At 42.2% G+C, this 21042-nt stretch overlaps 1 protein-coding gene across 1 annotated transcript in view; it reads right to left on the bottom strand.

Moving 5' to 3' along the window:
- LOC129696219 (G-protein coupled receptor 20-like) overlaps positions 1 to 20378 on the bottom strand; it is a 49100-nt gene extending 28722 nt beyond the window's left edge. The window contains exon 1 of the mRNA XM_055633889.1: positions 20295 to 20378. The gene's annotated coding sequence lies outside the window, so the exon portion shown is untranslated. The remainder of the gene's footprint in view (positions 1 to 20294) is intronic.
- Between the last annotated feature and the right edge of the window lie 664 nt (positions 20379 to 21042).

Raw genomic sequence — 21042 nt, 5'->3', positions numbered from 1 at the left:
GTAATGCCATGGTATCCTTTTATCCAGAGATGATAGAACATTGAGGCATAGAGACCATTTGGCCAATTGGATCAAGGTTGGTTTAACTTGGCATTATGTTTGGCATGCAGATGTGGGCCAAAAGTCCTGTTCCTAACTGTACTGTTCAACATTCTGTTTGATGCATCCATTATGGTTGAAAAATAGCTTCTAAGCCTAAGACATCATTAGATCTGTAGAGGTGTAGCAAGTAACTTTGGCTACAAGGTCAATCATGACTGATCTATCTCTTCCTCCTAATCCCATTCTCTAGCCCGCCCCATAAACTCTGATGCCTGTACTAATCAAAAATCCATCTATCTCTGCTTTAAAAATATCCACTAACTCCTCTACAGCCTTCTGGGCAAATAATTCCTCAGATTCACCACCCTCTGACTAAAGAAATGTCACCTCATCTCCTTCCTAAAGGAACATCCTTTAATTCTAAGGCTATGACCTTTGGTCCTAGCCTCTCCCACTAGTGGAAACATCCTCTCCACATCCACTCTCCCCACTATTCTATGTCTTGTTTAACATTTTATTTGTTTATTATTTGGAATCCAGGACTTGCCAATAAGATTTTTCCATCTACAATTTCCCTTGTTGGACCAATTACGACAACTATATTGGTGGGTCAAGAGTTACACGTAATCCAGAAAGGTGAGGATGGCAGGTTCCATCCACTGAACTTCCACCAATTATTTCAAAAGCTATTAATTGACGTGTTTGACACAGATTGTGGTGTTTGAGGCTACAACTACTTTTAAAAGACATTTGGACAGCAATATGAATAGAAAGGTTTAGAGGGATACGGGTTAAATGGGACTAGGGTCGACAGGCATCTTGATCAGCATGGTCGAGTTGGGCTGAAGGGCCTGTTCATGTGCTGTATGACTTCATGACTCTATTCTGTGCCCCCCGGTTCTGACACTCTGGCAAGGGGGAAGTTCATCCTTATCTGCACTGCCTATTATAACAGGCTAAGATGCTCTTCTGTCCTATTAAGAGAGGCATGAGAACGTCTCAAAGATGGAGGGGTGATCTTATTCAAACATATAAGATCCAAAGGGGATTTATAAGGGTAGATGTTGTTATGTTTTCCCCAGAAGGATAGTCATGACCAAGGGGACCATGAGGCCTGGCCATTTAAACCTGAAGTGTGGAGAAAGCACCTCTCAGAGGGCAGTATAGAGCAGTCAACATAATCAAAGACTTTGGCCATCCTAGTCATCTTGTCCCTCTATTGAAGGAGTGCAGCGTAGGTTCACCAGGTTAATTCCCGGGATGGCGGGACTGAATGGGTCGACTGGGCTTGTATTTGCTGGAATTTAGAAGGATGAGAGGCGATTTTATAGAAACACATAACATTCTAAGAGGATTGGACAGGGTAGATGGAGGGGTGGGAGATTGCAACCTTCACGTGGTCCACCCTGTTTCGACTAATGTAATCAACCCGTCATGCACAAACCAAAAGATCAAATAGAACAAGTTGACCTACAACTTCAGGTTGTGCACGCCATATGGAAGAAGAAGAAGGGTAGATGGAAGAAAAATGTTTCCGGTGTTGGGGGAGTCCAGAAGCAGGGGGCACAGTTTTAGAATAAGGGGTAGGCCATTTAGGACTGAGATGAGGAAAAACCTTTTCACCCAGAGTTGTGAGTCTGTGGCATTTCTTGCCACAGAAGGAAGTGGAGGTCAATTTACTGGATGTTTTCAAGAGAAAGTTAGATTTAGCTCTCAGGGCTAAGGGGAAATAGCCGGAACAGGGTACTGATTTTTAGATGATCAGCCATGGTCATATTGAATGGCGGTGCTGGCTCGAAGAGCAAAATGGCCTACTCCTGCACCTATTTTCTATGTTTCAATTCTGCACCCTATATCTTCCCCTTTGCTCTACCTATTGTACTTGTGTTGGACTTGATTGTGTTGATGTAAGGCATTTTTTGATCTGACTGGATTGCATGCAAAACAAAGCTTTTCACTGTACAGTACCTTGGGACACATGCCAATAATCTAAACCTAAATCTTTTCATTTCTCTGTCTGAAAGAGTGGGGGAGGCCAGGTCGTTAGACATATTTAAGGTGGAGATAAATAAATATTTGAAGGATCGAGGAAATGAGAGTTATGGTGAATGGCATGGAAGAGGACTTGAGGACAGTATGGATCAGCCATGATCACATTTAATGGCAGGGCAGGCTTAACGATGCTGGTGGCCTACTCCTGCTCCTATTTTCTTGTGTTCTGTGTACTTCTTGGTTCTTGTATTACCCTTTGCTTCCTGCAATTCAGTCAGTTTTGGATCAAATGTATTATTCTCATTAGGATTTTACGATCTTTTCCTTTGTTGACCTTGTCAAATGCATAACCTTTATTCATCTTCTTTGTTAAGTCCCCAAAATATTCAATCAGATTCGTGAAAGATTGTTGTTAACCATCTGTGTTGAATGTTCTTCACCGATCTTAAATGAAGATTTATACTATCCTTCACAGCTGGTTTTATTATTCTACATGAAAGATAGCACATGCAGCACTCTCTCAGATGTACGAGCCTAGGTTTTGTGTTCATGTTGTTGGGGCAAATGAAGGAGAGCCAATAAGCCAGAGTGCTACTATGGAGTAAATTCTGACACTGAGCTGTGAGGTCAAATTGGTCATCAATTACAAATACAATCACAAACAAAGTACATTTTATTTCTAAAAAAGACTTAACTTGGATGGATAAAAAATTCTCTTAAAAATAAATACGACTTATTAGATGTGTGTTTGCACAATCAATTAAGTGATTATGACTGTTACAGCATTCCTCTCTCACACACCTGGAGACCTTTATTCTCTCCTACCTTGCAATGCTATATTGCAGATGATTGTAATTTATACTTGTAGTTTTCTGTATTCTACTAAAGGTGTACTGTAATATTTGTCTCTAAACAGTAATGTGATACTGCATGGTCACAATCAAAACCCTTCTCCCTAAAAGGCTTATGATTCTGCATGGAGGAGATTGAAACAAGATCACTAATTCAGAAACATTTAGACAGGTACATGGATAGATCATGTTTAGAGGTATATGGACCAAACGCCCGCAGGTGGGACTAGTATAGATAGGACATATTGATCGGTGTAGGCAAGTTGGGCAGAAGGGCCTGTTTCCACGATGTATGACACTATGACTATCGCACCATTTGAGGATGTTGCCAGGACCCGAGGGCCTGAACTACAGGGAGAGGTTGGACTTTAGGACATTATTCCTTAGAGCACAGGAGGCTGAGGGGTGATCTTGTACAGGTGTATAAAATCATCAAGTGTATAGATAGTGTGAATGCCCAGGGTAAGGGAATGAAGAACAAGAAGGCATAGATTTAAGGTGAGGGGAGAGAAATTTAATAAGAACCTGAGGGGCAATGTTTTCTCACAAAGGGTGATGGATATATGGAACAAGCTGCCAGACGTAGTACCATAACACCAATTCAAAGACATTTGAATAGAAACATGGATAGGAAAGTTTTGGAGGGATATGGACCAAACACGAGCAAATGGAACTAGCTTAAAAAGGGCATCTTGGTTGGCTTGGGCTGAAGGGCCTGTTTCCATGCTCTATGTATCTATGACACCATGAAGTGAATTATTGCTGAGGTAAATGAGCACAAAATGAGATTAAATATTTTAACAAAAATTGATGGGAGTAGACATTTCACATAGCTAGGAAATAAAAACAAAAAATGCTGGAAAGACGCAGGCATCTGGCAGATCTGATCATAGATGCTGCCTCACTTGTTGAGTGCTTCTGGTGTTTTCTGTTTTTATCTGCAGGTCTTTTAAAAAATTTCAGTAACAGAGTTGAAAGAAATAAGTAACTAGACACTCTAATATAAATGTAAAACATAATAGACAATAATTTACAAACTTCGGAATATAAACCAATATTTTAATCTCTCACTGGATAGACCTTTCAACTCTGTGCCAGAGGTCCTTGGTTCATAACAGATTTCACATCAATATCTAATTGGCGCTAACAGGGTGAAGCATTTAAAACTGAATGCCATTGGCAGACATGAAAGATTTCAGGCGCTAGATGAGGTATCTATATACTTAAAAGTCTGATTGTGTGCGTGTGTGTGTGTGCGTGTGTGTGTGTGTGTGTGTTTATTTGTTTGTGTGTTGTCACATTAAAAAACGACGCGGTAACGATAAAATATTTACATATTTCGGTACACATCTTTCCCATGGAGTCCAAAATCGCCTGCTGAAAATGTCATGCTTTATTTCTCGAGTTATTACTGAAAATGTTCAAAAAACTGATAAAGCTTTGAATTTAAAAAACGGCCGTCCTTTACTGATGACGTCACAATGGGTGTGCGCGTCGTTCTTCCTCGCGCTGCGAGTGACGTCACCCCCCACCGTTGATTAAAAAGACGCAGAAAGAACGAGCAAGTCGGGCCTTGTACTCGCCCCGGGTTGGCGCATGATGGGGAGGTTGCTGGAGCCTGGAGCCTTGTGTTCGGGAAACAGCCCTCCCCTGTGACGCCATGTCCCTCCCCCACCCCTCAAAATCTACCCCCGCTCCCACTCTTCCCCCCCTGCTCCCTCTCTGCCCCCCTCCCGCTCCCTCACTGCCCCCCTTGCTCCGACCCCGCTCCCTCTTTGCCTCCCCCTGCCCCCACTGTCCCCTCTGCCCCTGCCCTTTGACCCTTCCCTCTGTCTCCGCCTTCTGCCCCTGCCCTCTCTCCCTCCCTCTCTAGCCATGCCTGCGAGTTGGGGGCGATGAGTGAGTGGATAGGGCGGGTGGATGGGATAAAATGAGCGAATGAATCATATTAATATAAAATCAAGGGGGGTGGGTAGTGTGTGTGTGGGGTGGTTAGTGTGTATGTGTGTGTGTGTGGGGGTGGTTAGTATGTGTGTGATGCCGCTGGCCGCCCCCTGCCCCCCCTGAAACCGTGCGTTGAGGGGACGGGACCCAACGGGTCCCACTTGGTCTAGTAATAAATTAAATTCCCAGTTCAGGAGGGCAGTATTAGAAAGTTACCCAGTCGACATGAAACACAGAACATTTTTTCAATTATTTAATAAAAAACAAAGGAAACCCCACAGGTGCTGGAAATTTGTCAATTAAACACTCTTGTCCCTTCTCCTTATATTTTATCTGTGCACTGTGGACAGCTTGATGGTATTCATGTTTAGTTTTTTATTTGACTGGATAGCATGGAAACAAAAACTTTTCACTCTACCTCAGTACATGTGACAATAATAAACTAAACTGGGTCAGTGTGGACAAGGTGGGGTGAAAAGTCTATATTTGTGCTATAGAACTCGATAGACTCTATGAATTATGTAATTGTAGTCAACCAGGACTCTAGTCCCAAGAATGGAAAGGCTGCTCAAGAAAAGTAGGATAACTCGAGGCAGCCCAAAAGCAGGCACAATGCTACAACAGAGTTGCTGAAAACCAGCCTTCAGTGATAGTTGAGAGACAATAAAGATGACATGGTCCCCACCAAATCGACATCAGATACCCAACAAATAGTGGTGACTCGATGCTCATCTCAGCCAAAGATCATAAGGTCAAAGATTATAAGGTAATTTCAAATTCTTTTGACTTAATCAGTAATGAGTGGAGAATAAGTAGAGACATAAACCATGAAATGTTCCGATAAGGTGATTCCGCCCTCAACGGGAAAAATGTCAACGGGAATATGTAAAAATGTAATCGTTACCACGTAGTTTTTTCGTGAAGATGTAAAGACAACCACATACACACACACACATATACACACTATGTTAGCTTTCATTGCAAAATATGTTAGCTTTCATTGCAAAAGGATTTGAGTATAGGAGCAGAGAGGTTCTACTGCAGTTGTACAGGGTCTTGGTGAGACCACACCTGGAGTATTGCGTACAGTTTTGGTCTCCAAATCTGAGGAAGGACATTATTGCCATAGAGGGAGTGCAGAGACGGTTCACCAGACTGATTCCTGGGATGTCAGGACTGTCTTATGAAGAAAGACTGGATAGACTTGGTTTATACTCTCTAGAATTTAGAAGATTGAGAGGGGATCTTATAGAAACTTACAAAATTCTTAAGGGGTTGGACAGGCTAGATGCAGGAAGATTGTTCCTGATGTTTAGGAAGTCCAGGACAAGGGGTCACAGCTTAAGGATAAAGGGGAAATCCTTGAAAACCGAGATGAGAAGAACTTTTTTCACGCAGAGAGTGGTGAATCTCTGGAACTCTCTGCCACAGAGGGTAGTTGAGGCTAGTTCATTGGCTATATTTAAGAGGGAGTTAGATGTGGCCCTTGTGGCTAAGGGGATCAGGGGGTATGGAGAGAAGGCAGGTACGGGATACTGAGTTGGATGATCAGCCATGATCATATTGAATGGCGGTGCAGGCTCGAAGGGCCGAATGGCCTACTCCTGCACCTAATTTCTATGTTTCTATGTTTCTAACAAGATCAGAGTTTTAATAAGTATAATATTGTCCTTCCATAAAGCGTCACAATATCTTTATCTTGTTCTCTCAAGATACTTATATATATTCAGTAATTTGACTGGACAAACTGCTTAGCAAGTGCACAGTAGAAAGTGCTCTATCACACAGACCATGTACAAACCATTTATAGCCACAATATAGTGAACAATTGGTCACATGGGTAATAAAAGGGCACAAGCCAATTCTTATATGTCTCAAAAATAGATACAAAGCTGGAGTAACTCAGCGGGACAGGCAGCATTTCTGGAGAGAATGAATGGGTGATGTTTTGGGTCGAGACCCTTCTTCAGACCCAAAATGTCACCCATTCTTTCGCTCCAGAGATGCTGCCTGTCCCGCTGAGTAACACCAGCTTTTTGTGTCTATCTTTGGTTTAATCCAGCATCTCCATTTCCATATTACGCACTTATGAATGTCTCGGCCTTTCTTTAATAATTAAAACACAAAAGTGAGAATATAATGGGCCTGTCCCACTTAGACGATTTTCAGGCAAGTTAAGAGTTCAGTTGTAGCAGGTTGCTGAAAAACCGGCGTCTGGAATGGCGACTGTCAGAGTGGCACACACACACACACCCACATACACACATCGTTTCCTTCACCAATCAGTTATGCAGGCGGGGGGCAAGGCAAGCGGGGGGAGCGCTGTCTGAGTGAAATTCACATGGTGCAAAGCCAATGTGATACAGAAACACACCGCAATGAACGGGAGGTTGGCGCTGTAATTAAGATGGCTAAAGCACAGTGTACGGAAAGGGTCACTTAAGTCCTTTAAAAGATGGGGGAGAATGGGTGGGGAGAAGGAGTGGAGACAACTTTTAAGAAGCCAGAGATACACGGCTGTGAAGCTCGGCGGACATTAACATTACCGGTCGGTTATCCTTGGTTCTGAAAACTACTGTTTACGTTTCTTTTCCCAATGAGCCAATGAAATTCACCGGTCAGCAACGGCGACAAACTACGACAACCTACGTCCTCCTGGCGACCCACTACCACTGCACCTACGTCACGAGAATTCATGTTACTCTCCATGGCGTCAAAACTCTGGTTGCCGCTAATTTTTCAACATGTTGAAAAATTAGCGGCGACCAGAATGTCGTTACAACTTGTTGCGAGTCTGAGGGCACTACTCACGACCATGAAGGTGACTCCCCAGCAACTTCCCGCTAACATGTGGCGACCATGTGGCAACCGCATAGTCTTCTGTAGTCACCTAAAAAGTCGTCTAAGTGGGACAGGCCCATACATGTCCAATATAACCATCCAGTCTCTGTGCACATTACTTTGATAGACAGGAAAGCAGGAGAGATTATATGGTAATGGCAATAAATGTATAAGGCAATAGGGTTGTTAATGCTGACACAAGGAGCAGCAGATGTTGCAATCTTGAATAAAATACAAAGTGCTGGAGTGACTCGGTGGGTTGGGAAGCATCTCTGGAGGGAATGGACCGGTGATGTTTCGGATCGGTACCTTTCTTCAGATGCAGGCAAACAAACAAAAGATGGATTTTAGGGAGGTGTAAATGGGAAAAGTAGAGTTGTCAATGAAATTACTAAACAGTTATAAACTGAGTTAATGAAATAAAACAAATTGCTGGAGGAACAGCAATTTTTTTGTTACATATAGCCAACATCTGTGGAGGGTTGGAGAGGTAACCGTTCTTCACTGTGAAGGGTTCCAATCCAAAATGTTGTCTATCCATTTCCCTCCACAGATGCTGCCTGACCCTTTGTTTATTCTGTGCCTTAAACATATTATGTAAGCCATTGGACTAGTTCAGAAAGTAAAGGGGTCTTTCTGCGGTTGTACAGGGCCCTGGTGAGACCACACCTGGATTATTGTGTGCAGTTTTGGTCTCCTAATTTGAGGAAGGACACGCTTGTTATTGAGGGAGTGCAGCGAAGGTTCATCAGGTTAATACCCAGGATGGCAGGACTGTCATATGATGAAGGAATTGAGCGGCTAGGCTTGTATCCACTGGAATTTAAAAGGATGAGAGGGATTCTTATAGAAACATATAAAATTATTAAGGGATTGGACACGCTAGATGCACGAAACATGTTCCCGATGTTGGGGAAGGCCAGAACCAGGGGCCACAGTTTAAGAATAAGGGCTAGGCCATGAAGAACTGAGATGAGGAAAAACGTATTCACACAGAGAGTTGTGAATTTGTGGAATCTCTACCTCAGAAGGCAGTGGAGGCATTCAAAAGAGAGTTAGATTGAGCTCAGGGCTAGCGGAATCAAGGGGTATGGGGAGAAGGCAGGAGCGGGATACTGATTGTGGATGATCAGCCATGATCACATTAAATGATGCGGCTGGCTCAAAGGGCTGAATGGCCTCCTGCACCTATTGTCTATGTAAAAGAAAGAGGTGGAACATAAACCTAAGATGACATGTAACTAATGCATGGTCTCAAATTGATTGCAGGCTCAAATTAATTCTGCTTTTGTCATGTTTTGGGAATTCTGTCTTTAAACTTTAGAGTTTAGAATATAGCATGGAATCAGGCCCTTCAGCCCACGGAGTCCGTGCCAACCAGGGAGCAAGCTGCACACTAAACCCCTGTCCCACTTTCACGACCTAATTCACGACCTCTGCCGAGTTTGCCCTTGACTCATACTCGCAGCATGGTCACCACGAGGTCGTAGGAGGTTGTGGGTAGGTCGTAGTAGGTTGTGATGCCAGTCGTAGTAAGTTGTGATGCTAGTCGTAGGTACTCGTGGCATCAAGTAGGTCTCAACATTTTTTCTAGCCTGATAAAAAATGTCCACGAGTAAAAATGGTCGGCATGGAAAAAAACAATACTTTTTACTCGTAGGTAGGTCGTAGTAGGTCGTGATGCTAGCCGTAGGTAGTCGTTGGTGGTCGGAGGCAGTCAAAGTTAATAGCTCTGGGGTGAAAAAAAGGTCAGTAGAAAAAAAAAGGTTATTTAATCAGCAGAACGTCACCTCTGTCACTCCAAGGCATGTTCATTCATAGCTGGAGAATATTTTTTGCAGAGGAGACTTGTGTTTTAGGGATGGCACCAAAAAGGCAGCAACACAGGGGGAGGGCACAACCTTCACAATAAACGGCCATGCAGGTGTTGCCCACCCAAGAGGAGGAGTGGCAGGAGGCGATGCCACAGGAGGTGATAGTGCAGGAGGAGGTAGCCCTGCATGAGAGACCCCTGGAGGAGGAGACCAGGATGGTAGTATATGTCCCCACCACCACCCCATCCTTCACTGCCTAAATTGAAGGCAGCAAGGCAGCCTTCTCTCCTGTGTCTGACACAGCATCAGAGACAGATACCCCATTGGTGGTGAGGGAGGGCTGGAGGAAGGTTATGCCCCACACTTTCACCAGGTAGAAGGAGGGGGACCTTGAGGAATGGTTCCAGCAGAATGCCATCCCGTACGATAAGTAAAATGAGGGATACAGGGCCAGGGACAGGGACAAGAATAGCATGCTTGCTATCCACTGCCCCACATGTGTGCTTAAGGCTCCATCCTTTGTCAAAGCCCAGCGCCACTCTCTTCCAGTCATCTAGTGTACTGGGACAGTCCATCACACCATCTCCATTCACCCATTGAGACCTCTTCTTGTGCTTCCTCTTCACCCTTGCTCTTCCCCTGCCTTTCTTAAAAGGCTGCTGAAGCAAAAGGGCTACTGCAAACAGCAGTAAAACGTACATGGTCGAAGCCAGTCTTCAACATAGTCGAAGGAGGTTAAAGGAGATCATCTTCATAGTCATGGGAGGTCTTCAACATACTCGTGGGAGGTCTTCAATGTAGTCGTAGGAGGTCGTACACATAGTAGTGGAAGGTCGTATGTTACCGCAACCTTGTTTTTTTTAGGTTGTTTAAGGTCGTCAGAGGTCGCGAATTAGGTCGTGAAAGTGGGACAGGCCCTTAACATTATCATACACACAATTTTACCAAAGCCAATTAACCTGCGAACCTGCACGTCTTTAGAGTGTCCGAGGAAACTGGAGTACCTTGAGAAAATCCATGCAGTCATAGGGAGAACGTACAAACCATAAAGATAGTACCCATGGTCAGGATCGAACCAGGGTCTCTGGTGCTGTAAGGCAGCGACTCTATCGCTGCACTACTGTGCCACCCATGTCCATGTCACCATGAGGAAATTTAGATGTAAACTCTTGCAGTCACAGGGAAAACGTACAAATCCACACATACAGCGCCCACAGTCAGGATCAAACCTGGGTCTCTGGCGCTATAAGGCAGCAACTGTACTGCTGCAACACTGGGCTACTCCATTCTTACATCAGTGCCCCATACTGAACCATGCCGGCAGTACTTGTCTCTGAGCTTCTCAACCAAGTTCACCATAGAGTCATAGAATCATACAACATGGAAACAGGCTGTTCAGCCCAACTTGTCTGTGTGTTAGAAGGAGGAATAGTAACAAGGGAAACAATTCCAGAAGGCATTGATAGGCTGCCCCAAGGGGCTTTCTACCCCCATGGTCAATGCAACATAAGAAGATTAATTACTTCATGCTTTCCTCTCTACTATGCCACCATATGACAATCTGTTGACTGTTGGTGCAAAAACTGACCTGTTAATATAGTTGTGCCTACATAAGATTTTGGGCAAGGTCTCTGGCCCGACAATTGTTGACAGGATTTATGTCCCACTGGTCTTTTGTTGGAAGAGTACATCAGGAAGTTTGTTATTCCGTTGTCTGAGAATCTGATTGTTCCCTTTGGGACCTTTTCACAACATATCATGAAGATTACTATAAATATAAGAGCAATGTGTTTTACCATGTAAGTTATTTTGTACTTTAATTTGCTGTTGCTGTGTTAGTTTCCTACTCAGTTCTTCCTCGACCCAGCCGTCACGTCATCACTGGATGTTTCTGTCTTTACTTCAACTTATAATCACATCTTCTCAGCCTTTGAAAATGCTGAGTTCCTTTCAAACCTGGCTATGGCCCTGAGTTGGTCGCAATCTCTCAAATGATACTCATTAGGGGAAAAGGGAAATAGAGTTCACATGCAGTAAATTAATTGCAAAACCACATTAAAAATAAATGAAAACATGCTCTCAACTCCCTACATCAGCTCTTTTCAGCTTGGCTGTGCAGATTGTGGTCTAACAGCTGCACGGTATGTTTGCACTAATCACGCAAAGTGATACAAATTTTTTGAAAGGGACTGATGTTTTCATGTTACTGGTGCACGCAATCGTTTTCAGCTACAGACTTGGGATCCTCTTTTCTTGAAGCAACAAGGATGCAGGCCTTTGACGGACTCCATCCAGGAATTGCAAGTTCACGGAGCTTGTGGAATTAGTTTGCAAAATCTACCCCATCACTGTGTGATGATACAAAAAATGATCTTGAGCTCTGACCAGCTGCTGTTCCCACCACAGTATGCCTTGCCAAAACCAAATTAACTGCAAGCTCATTGTAAGCCTCTGCATAGACATAAATCATGTTATTAAATTGTTGGATTGAAGATGTTAACGTGAGTTAATCTCACTACAGCCATTTGGGGCTGGTAACTCATGTCATTAGATCTGGTTAAGGGCAATTTATGGCCTTGATATGCCTCACAGCCTTGCAGGCTGAGAAAGGGAGTAATTCAATTATGGAGTCTCACACATGCAGGTTTTAGGATGTTCCCAGCAATTAAAACACTCTTTTTTATGTCTGACTTCATAGTCACATTTTGTTTTAGTTGTTCCATGGTTGCAGAAAGGTGAAGCCAGATGGAATTTCGCCTTGACTCAACCAACCAATTCTATGTCGTAATGAAATAAGATCCAATGTTCTTCATCTGAATCATCATACTGGTTCAGAATTAAAGAATGCTTCAATCTTTAGCACACCATTTCATCATTCACACACGTCTTTATGAGTACCAACATAACAATTTTCAAATATAATGGATTACCTTGTCCTTTTTTGGATTCTGGACCTCTACCATGTTGATGACTAATAGAAACATAAAAACGTAGAAACATAGATAAATAGGTGCAGGAGTAGGCCATTCGGCCCCTCGAGCCAGCACCGCCATTCAATATGATCATGGTTGATCATTTAAAATCAGTAATCTGTTTCTGCTTTTTCCCCATATCCCTTGATTTCTTTTGCCCTAAGAGCTAAATCTAACTCACTCATGAAAACATCCAGTGAATTGGCCTCCACTGCCTTCTGTGGCAGAGAATTCCAAATGTGTTCTTTGTGCTACCCTTATCTGTTTACGGAAGTAGTGACCTATCTGTAAGGTTGAGGACTTGTTATTCTCTGAGGTTATTACTAGTGCCTGCCATGACCTCTTTAGGCGACTGGTGGAACTTATTCCAATTCCATATGTTCCCTAACTTTTCCTGGATTTACTTCTTGTCGGATGGTTATTGGACCTCCTTGGAAGGTTAGGACCCCAGGTTGTCAGACACTATGGAAGTAGTTGAAAATGTAGGAATGGTAAAGGACTGTCGGAGACCAAGCAAGCAAGACAATAGAAGAGGGATTGAGTGCATGTGTAAAACCTAGAGGGATGAAGAGTACAATGGTGAGAGATGGAAAAACAGAATGGTGGAAATGTTGGCTTTGCTTGTTAGTGCAAGATGAGCAAGACACACACTGAATTGAATGGGGTTCCAGTTTCAGTAGGTTCTAGAACTTCTTGCCTGGGGAAATTACAGCTTTTCTCAGGAAAATCTGGACTAATATCTGATCCAAAGATGAGTCTGCAGAAGGGTCCTGACCTGAAATGTCATCAACCATGTTCTCCAGAGATGGTATCTGACCGGCTGAGTTACTCCAGCACTTTGTGTGCTTTTATGTAAACCCGCATCTGCAGTTCCTTGTTTCAACTTCCAGTCGGTCCGTCCAGCCTCAGTAGTATAGCACCTTGTGCAGTTTTCGGGTCAATTCAAGTCTCTGGATTGTGACTTGAGTGTTACTAAATGAGTAACAGTTGATACATGGACATCGTCGTAGCTATCCCTCATGGTCGAGGATGATGGCCTATGTTCTGTTGTGTTTATGGTCTCTCAGGTGGCTTATGAGTCCAATCCTGGCTTTGAAAGGTCTTTGACATTCAGGACAGGTAATTCCAGATGGCAGATCGGGCTTTGGTTGTTGCTGCCTATCTTTCCGATTTCTTCTCTTTTCTTCTAATTCTGTGCATCTCTTGGCTTCGAAGATCGCTCTTCCATCTTGGATGATGGTTCGCCAGAGTTTCCTGTCCTTGGCATTGGTTTCCCAATTGTCAATGATTTCACATTTCTTCATGCTGGCTTTTAAGGCATCTTTGAATCTCTTCTTTTGTCCGCCTCTTTTCCGTTTGCCTTTTTTAAGCTGGGAGTAGAAGGTTTGCTTTGGTAGACGCTCGTCTTTCATCAGAACAACATGACCGACCCATCTTAGTTGGTTCTTGATGACGAAGGCTTCAATGCTAGATGTTTTTGCTTCATTCAGCACGCTGACGTTGGTTCTTCCCAACTGATATTTAAGCTGCTTCGAAGACATGGTTGATGGAACATTTCAGGTGTTTTCAGATGGTGTTGGTATGGTGCCCAGGTTTCTGATGCATACAGGAACGTTGGAATCATCACTGCCTTGTACACTAACATTTTGGTGTCTGTTCGGATGTCACTATTTTGAAAGACTCTCGTTCAAAGACGTCCAAAAGCTGTTCCAGCACACTTCAGACGATGTTGGATATCGTCATCAAGGTCGACATTGGAGGAGAGGTGACTTCCAAGGTACGGAAAGTGATCTACATTTTCCAGGGTTGTTTCACCAAGTTGAATTGACGGTTCTTTCCGATTTGTCTCAGTTGGTGACGATTGGTAGATAACCTGAGTCTTCTTGGAGTTGATGGTAAGTCCAAGTTTCGTGTATTCACTGTTGAAGGCAGTCAGGATCTTCTGAGAGAGCTGCAACACAGTTGTCGTCTGCGTATTGGAACTCGCTGAGGGAGCTCATAGATGTCTTAGTTTTGGACTTGAGACGAGCAAGATTGAAAAGTCTGCCATCTGTTCTGTAGAAGATTTCAATTCCTGGGGGTAGGTCGGCCTGGATGATGTGGATGGTTGTCGCAATGAAGATGGTGAACAGTGTTGGGGCAATCACGCATCCCTGTTTCACTCCTTCCTACATATCCCATAGGAATAGATAGGCTGAAGGAGCATTTAAATCTTGTTTTTGCCATTCTTGAAACGGCTCACAGTTGCTGTTGCTTGTCATGACTGTGGCAAGCATGTCATCGTGGAGGAGTCTCAGGACTCAAATGCACTTTTCAGGACATCCAAAGGTGGATAGGATGTCCCATAACAGTTCCCTTGATACCGAGTTGATGGCCTTAGTGAGTACAATGAATGCCATGTACAAAGGTTGAAGTTGTTCACAAAATTTATTTGTAGTTGACGCATTGTGAAGATCATGTCGACTATTCCACGTGAAGGTCTAAAATTGGCTTGTGTCTCTGGAAGCATCTTCTCGGCTGAAGGCTTGAGTCGATTGTTCATGATGCAAGTGAGGACTTTGCCTGCTGTTGCTAATAGGGAAATTCCACGATGGTTTCCACAGTCAGATTGATCGCCTTTCCTATTGTAGATGGTAACGATTGCTGAGTCTCTAAAGTCTCTTGGAACGTCTTTTATGGACATAAATGTATGTGGAAGAAAGAAGAATTTTTGACTATACAGGTCATCCCCGGTTTTTGAATGCCCAACTTATGTTGAGCCCAGACATATAAATAAGTAGTTGGGAGATCAGCGGGGTGGATATGCTGGTTGCTGCAAGACTACTGGTGACTGTTCTTGATTCTCTTGGCCATGTCGAAACGAAGAAAAATATATTCTACATAACAAGTTGATGCCTATTTTGCTAAGCTTATGTGGGTATGTGCCATCCAGGCCAGCAGCAGTGTTCTTTTAAAACAGTCAACAGGATATAAAATCAGTAAAATATTTTCAAAGAATATAAAGCAGGGATAAATTAGTTAATAATCAGCTTTTTATTAAGAATGGCAAAAACGAGATTTAAATGCTCCTTCAGCCTATCTATTCCTATGGGATATGTAGGAAGGAATGGCAGATGCTGGTTTAAACCCAAGATGGACGCAAAAAGAGATGCTGCCTGTCCCGCTGAGTTACTCCAGCTTTTTGTGTCTATATTCCTATGGGATAACCTGCCTCTGCAGACATCTTATGCAGTGTGGGAACTCGGGTTGCAGATGCATTTCTGATTTGCTAATTGTTCGGGTTATGAACGGGCTTCATGAACGGCACACTGCAGTTACCTGGGGAGGAGCTGAATTTGAAAGATAGGGTGGTCATTGAGAATAATAGTAAAAGTGAATAAATAAATCAAATGTGCATATGCGTGCGTGCGGCAATACATATGTAAGCTTGAAAGATTGAAAGGCAGATAGATACATAGTAAAATAATTATAAGAGATGAATTAAAATCGGAGCATTCTGTAAATACTCGGCAGATCAAGCATCATCTGCAGTTCAGATGAAAGATGAGGGATGAAAAGAATTCTGTTTCTCTCCACAGATGCTGTCTGAACTAAATATTTCCGCATTCTATCATCCTTTCTGACCAGTCACATGTATTTTCAAAGATTATACATTTTGTTTAAAGATAAAAATGCAGAGAAAGAGTGTACCTCAGATCACCCATGACTTGTACACTAAGTGATGTACATAAGTGTAAAATTACATTTCCAAGAGGGGTAAAAATGCAGCAAACACAAAAAGAGTTTAGGAAAGAGAGATAGACTTGATTATTTACATGAATGGATTTCAATGGGCATCTGACGCTTGGAATCACCTTTTTATTACAGTTCCTGCCGGCAGTCTGTTAGTTTTTTTCATCTTTTTGTTATTTTTAGTGTTTGTTAAAAGTTTAATTGAATGTACTTCGGTTTTGTTTCATGTGGGGGTGGGGGGGGGATCGGGGGAAACTTTTTTTTGATTCTTACCTTCCCGGAGATGTGATCATTTTTCGGATCACATTCTCCGGGCTCTGCAGCCTACCATCGATGGAGCTGGAAGCCACCTTGGACTGTTATGAGCCCCACCGCGAGGCGCAGACTTAACATCGGATTGGATCCCTTGCCTGGGATCACTCCCACCGCGGACTGCGGACTTACCATCAAGGGCTCGCAGTCTTGGGAGAGGCAAGTCGGGAGCTCCAACGCCGCAGAAGGTTCGACCAGCCCCGACGCGAGGCTTGATTGCCTGGCGTGGGGGAGCTGACAACCCCCTGATGCGGGAGCTGAATGCCTTGATGCAGAGGGTCCGAACGCCACCGGCTACGGGAGTCAAGATCGTCCCATTAACGGGGGCTCGAGGCCCACGACCAAGGAAGAACATAATGGAAGGACTTGAACTTTATTTTGCCTTCCATCACAGTGAGGAATGTGTAGGAGTCATTGTGGTGGATGTTCATGTTAAAATGTGTTTTTGAGTCTGTTGCTTTTAATTGTATGACTGACCTGGCCAGTGAAATTCCTCATATGTTGTAAAACATACTTGGCGAATAAAATCTGATTCTGATTCTGATTCTGATTCTGATTCTGATATAATGCACAGTCTTGTCTTGAAAATATATTGTGGTTTCTTCATTGCAGCCAGGTCAAAATCCACAATTTTCCTACTTCTGCGGGATTACCTGCTTCACTGTAAAGGCTCCAGCATTCCAAGAGCTGGCACACCACCATCTTTGAACATAGAACATAGAACATAGGATGGTACAGCACAAGAAGTGGCCCTTCGGCCCACAATGTCTGTGCCCAACATGATGCCAATACAATCTCTTATCTACATGTGCATCCTTCACTCCCTTCGCATCCATATGCCTATCTTAAATTATTTTCATTAAGTCATCAGTCCTGGTCTAGCTAGAGATGTGCAACTAAAAGGGAATACTTTGGCAACAATTATGTTCTCCACAATTGCAACTTCTATTTTACATCTGTCATCAGACACCAAATTAAGGAACTCATTTGCCCCTACTCCTGCACCTATTGTCTATTGTCTATAATTTGTCCATAATATGATTATCCAATAATTCCAATTATCACATTGATAATATGGGCAGAAAGAACAGCAAAACCTCCAATTCCACAGAAGACTAAGAAAGTACATTTCAAATGTGTCTTATCAAAATAGAAATGCACCATACAAAGCACCCCATCTGGCCTGAAGAACGTTTCTGACCCGAAACGTCACCAATCCATTTTCTCCAGAGACGCTGCCTGACCCGCTGAGTATTTTGTATTTTGTATCTATCCTTGGATGCTTTAAGGCTCGCTTTGCCAACTGCTCTGCCAAAAATCACAATAACTCGCAGGGAGTTGCAGACACAGCCCCCCTGCCATCAACTTAACCCTGCCCCGGGAAAACAACCAACATAATCAAAGACCACTCACATCCTGGTCATTCCCTCTTCTCCCTTTTTCCATCAGGCAGAAGATACAGTACAAAAGCTTGAATGCAGGTGCTACTAGATTCAGGAACATTATCTTCCCTGCTGTTCTCAGACCATGAATGGTCCGCTCATATACTATGTAGTGTATTTCCATTCTCCCCATCTACCTTTCTGTGGCCTTTGCATTAAAAAAAAAAAACTCCATTGTCTCCAGTACAATATTCTGCAATCTGGTTCTTTTCCCTTTTTGCACTACCTGTTTCTGAACTTATGTGGGGTTTGATAGTAATCAGGTATGGATGATTTTCCTGGATAGCATGCAAAACAATTGTTTTTACTGTAGTTCGTTACACGTGATAACAATAATACCTGCTGAAACAAAGAACTGCAAATGCTGGTTTATACTAAAAATAGACACAAAGTGCTGGAGTAACTCAGCGGGTCAGACAACATCTCTGGAGAAAAAGGATGGGTGATACCTCGGGACAGTCTGAAGAAGAGTCTTGACCCGAAACGTCACCCATAATACCTGTTAATCTCCATGCATGATTATAAACGCGATCTTCACTCCCCGTATCATATTTACTTCCCTTCATGAAACCTACACTATTTCCATCAATTTCTGATTGGCTTTTTACTCACGCAGGTAGCCAGTTCACTTTCTTTAATTACCAGTCATTAAATGCAAAGATCTTTCTGTTCATTGAAACAGATCATTAAGTTAGATGCAACTAAAGTTTATTTCAGGACAATATTCACCTAAAGTGAAGGTATATTTTTCAGCCTGCACACGTCAACAACAAACCTCTCGTTGCGATTATAAAAAAAAGTCCTGCCTCTTTACCCAAAATATTCCATGATAGATTCTGGGAACATTTGGTGCCCATGTGAACCTGAGACCCCTGGAGAAGCTCCAGCTGAAAGCTCATCAAATCTGGAGGAGGAGTGGGGTAGGGGTGGGAGAGGAGGATTTTTGGGTGAAGTTTATGATATTTTAAGTTCTTCTGAAACTGCTGCTCTGAATTTCCAGAAAACCTGGTAATATTTATAAATCCGGAATGTTCCCAGCTACAGCGTCATGACATAACCACACACCAGACAGAACCAACTTGCCTGCAATCTTGTTATTTTTATCTGCCAACTCAACTCTTCAACCTTCAAAAAACCATTGCCTCCACTGCAGTTTCTCTCGATCAACTACTAAAATCGAAATTCATGCAATCATCAACCCCAAATTAACTTTCCCAAATTCTGTCCAGACTAATCGCATTTGTGGCACAAACTCAACGCTCAAGTGCATCACATGAATTTCAGTACTACGGTTTTGTTTGGACTCTCTGAGCACCGTTAATTCCGTACTTCAATCAACACCCAATTTCAAAGCCATCAGTTTTATTTCATTCCACTTCATCTTCCATCTCCAAACTACTTTTGTACCTGTGTACTGCCTAGGTGAGGTTTTCTATATTATTTTACTGGGTTATCTGCAAAACAAAGCATTTCACTGTGCCTAGGTACAGTGCATGTGACCATAAAGTATCTTTGAATTGAATCATTGACCATCAAATTATTGTATTTCTACTTCCTCTGCTCAGCTATCAATGCTTTTACTTGATAGTTTGAAACTGTCTTCTCTGATACACGCTTTCGCCCTTGGCTTTTACAACAGGGTAATAAAAACGGATCCTTTGAAGTTTACATCTACTTTCTCTTTTATTTTTCTGTGTTAACCTTGGCTTCCTCTCATTGTGGTTATAACAAATGTCATGCCTCATTTAACCAAAAGATTCCACAATGGATAACAGCTCATTTGATGGAAAAGGAAAAATTACCAAGTGCGCAGAACATTCTTATATCTCTATAATCATTTTCATGCTGATAATACGTTTAAATGAAAAACTTGAAGCGGCATAACAAACAAAATATGATATTATAAACTGTTTATGATCTCTTACATTGTCAGTGCTTTAAAGTTTAACCAAACTGACATCATTGGAAATTATATCCATTATATAGTTAATTTAAAACATTAGTTATCATAGTACTTTTACCGATAGATTCCTGTTTTATAGCAGTTGACTGTAAAACTGGAATCTAATAGTAAAAATTACATATGTAACTCATGTATCACAATCGGCATGTCTAACATTGGAACTCCAGTGCTGCAACGTAATCACATGAAAAATTAGCATTGGAATCTCAAAACTACTACTTAAGTTTACTTTTAAAAACAAGCTGGTTGCATTTCATTACGGAACAATGATCCTGCCTATTGAGAAAAAAAATCACTTTTGAATTTTACATTAGGTTGAAATAAAAGTTGCATTTCATAAACTCTCTTTTAAAAACTTTTCTTGCAAAGTGCACATTAGGAGAACTTACTTGTAGTCGACTGCAGTGAGAGCAGCTGGTTCCCGATGTAATTCAGATGTTTTAGAGATGTGACACACAGTGCATCGTTTTGGATTTGCCTTTGGCCAGCTTAGAGGAACTCAGGGATGATTTAGAGGCAGTTGACGTCAGAGATTTCTTTCACTTAAAGTCTGTACTGCTTTGGTAAAAGGCTTACAACTCATCGGTTGCAGGATTATTGTAAATAAATGTAAACTACAAGAAAACTAAGTTAATTAAATGTGTAAACAAGGATAAACTGACTTGAATGACTGTGGACACAAATTATAAAGAGATCAGTGGTCTTGGAATTTTAGATTTTGAACATTTGCAGATTTATGTTCTTGTATTAATAAACTGGTCTGCAAAAGATTTTGTTCATGTATGTTACAGAAGTAAACAACAAATGAACTCAGGATATATCCATAACAGTAAATATCCACCATTAAAAATGGATGAAAATTTAAAATTTGTATTGATATAGATTCATGCCTGTATCACCATGTCAGTTTTCAAAATAATCACTTTCAGTGACCCAGTGAACTATTGTTCTCCAAGTTTGTTTTTCTAATTTCTTATAAAAAATAAAAATCTTTATTTTTTTCTGTGATCTTTGAAAACGTGATATTAAGGGGATAATTTTAGTTGTTGAAGTAGATTGAAATATATGGGGGGGGGGGGGGAGGAGGAACATGGGTGGTGTGAGATTGACATTCAATTTTTAGACAGGTATATTAAA

Source organism: Leucoraja erinacea, chromosome 4 (assembly GCF_028641065.1).
Source record: "Leucoraja erinacea ecotype New England chromosome 4, Leri_hhj_1, whole genome shotgun sequence".
Taxonomy (NCBI): domain Eukaryota; kingdom Metazoa; phylum Chordata; class Chondrichthyes; order Rajiformes; family Rajidae; genus Leucoraja; species Leucoraja erinaceus.
The sequence above is the reverse complement of the archived record's forward strand: the minus strand, read 5'-3'. Positions and strand labels throughout refer to the sequence as shown.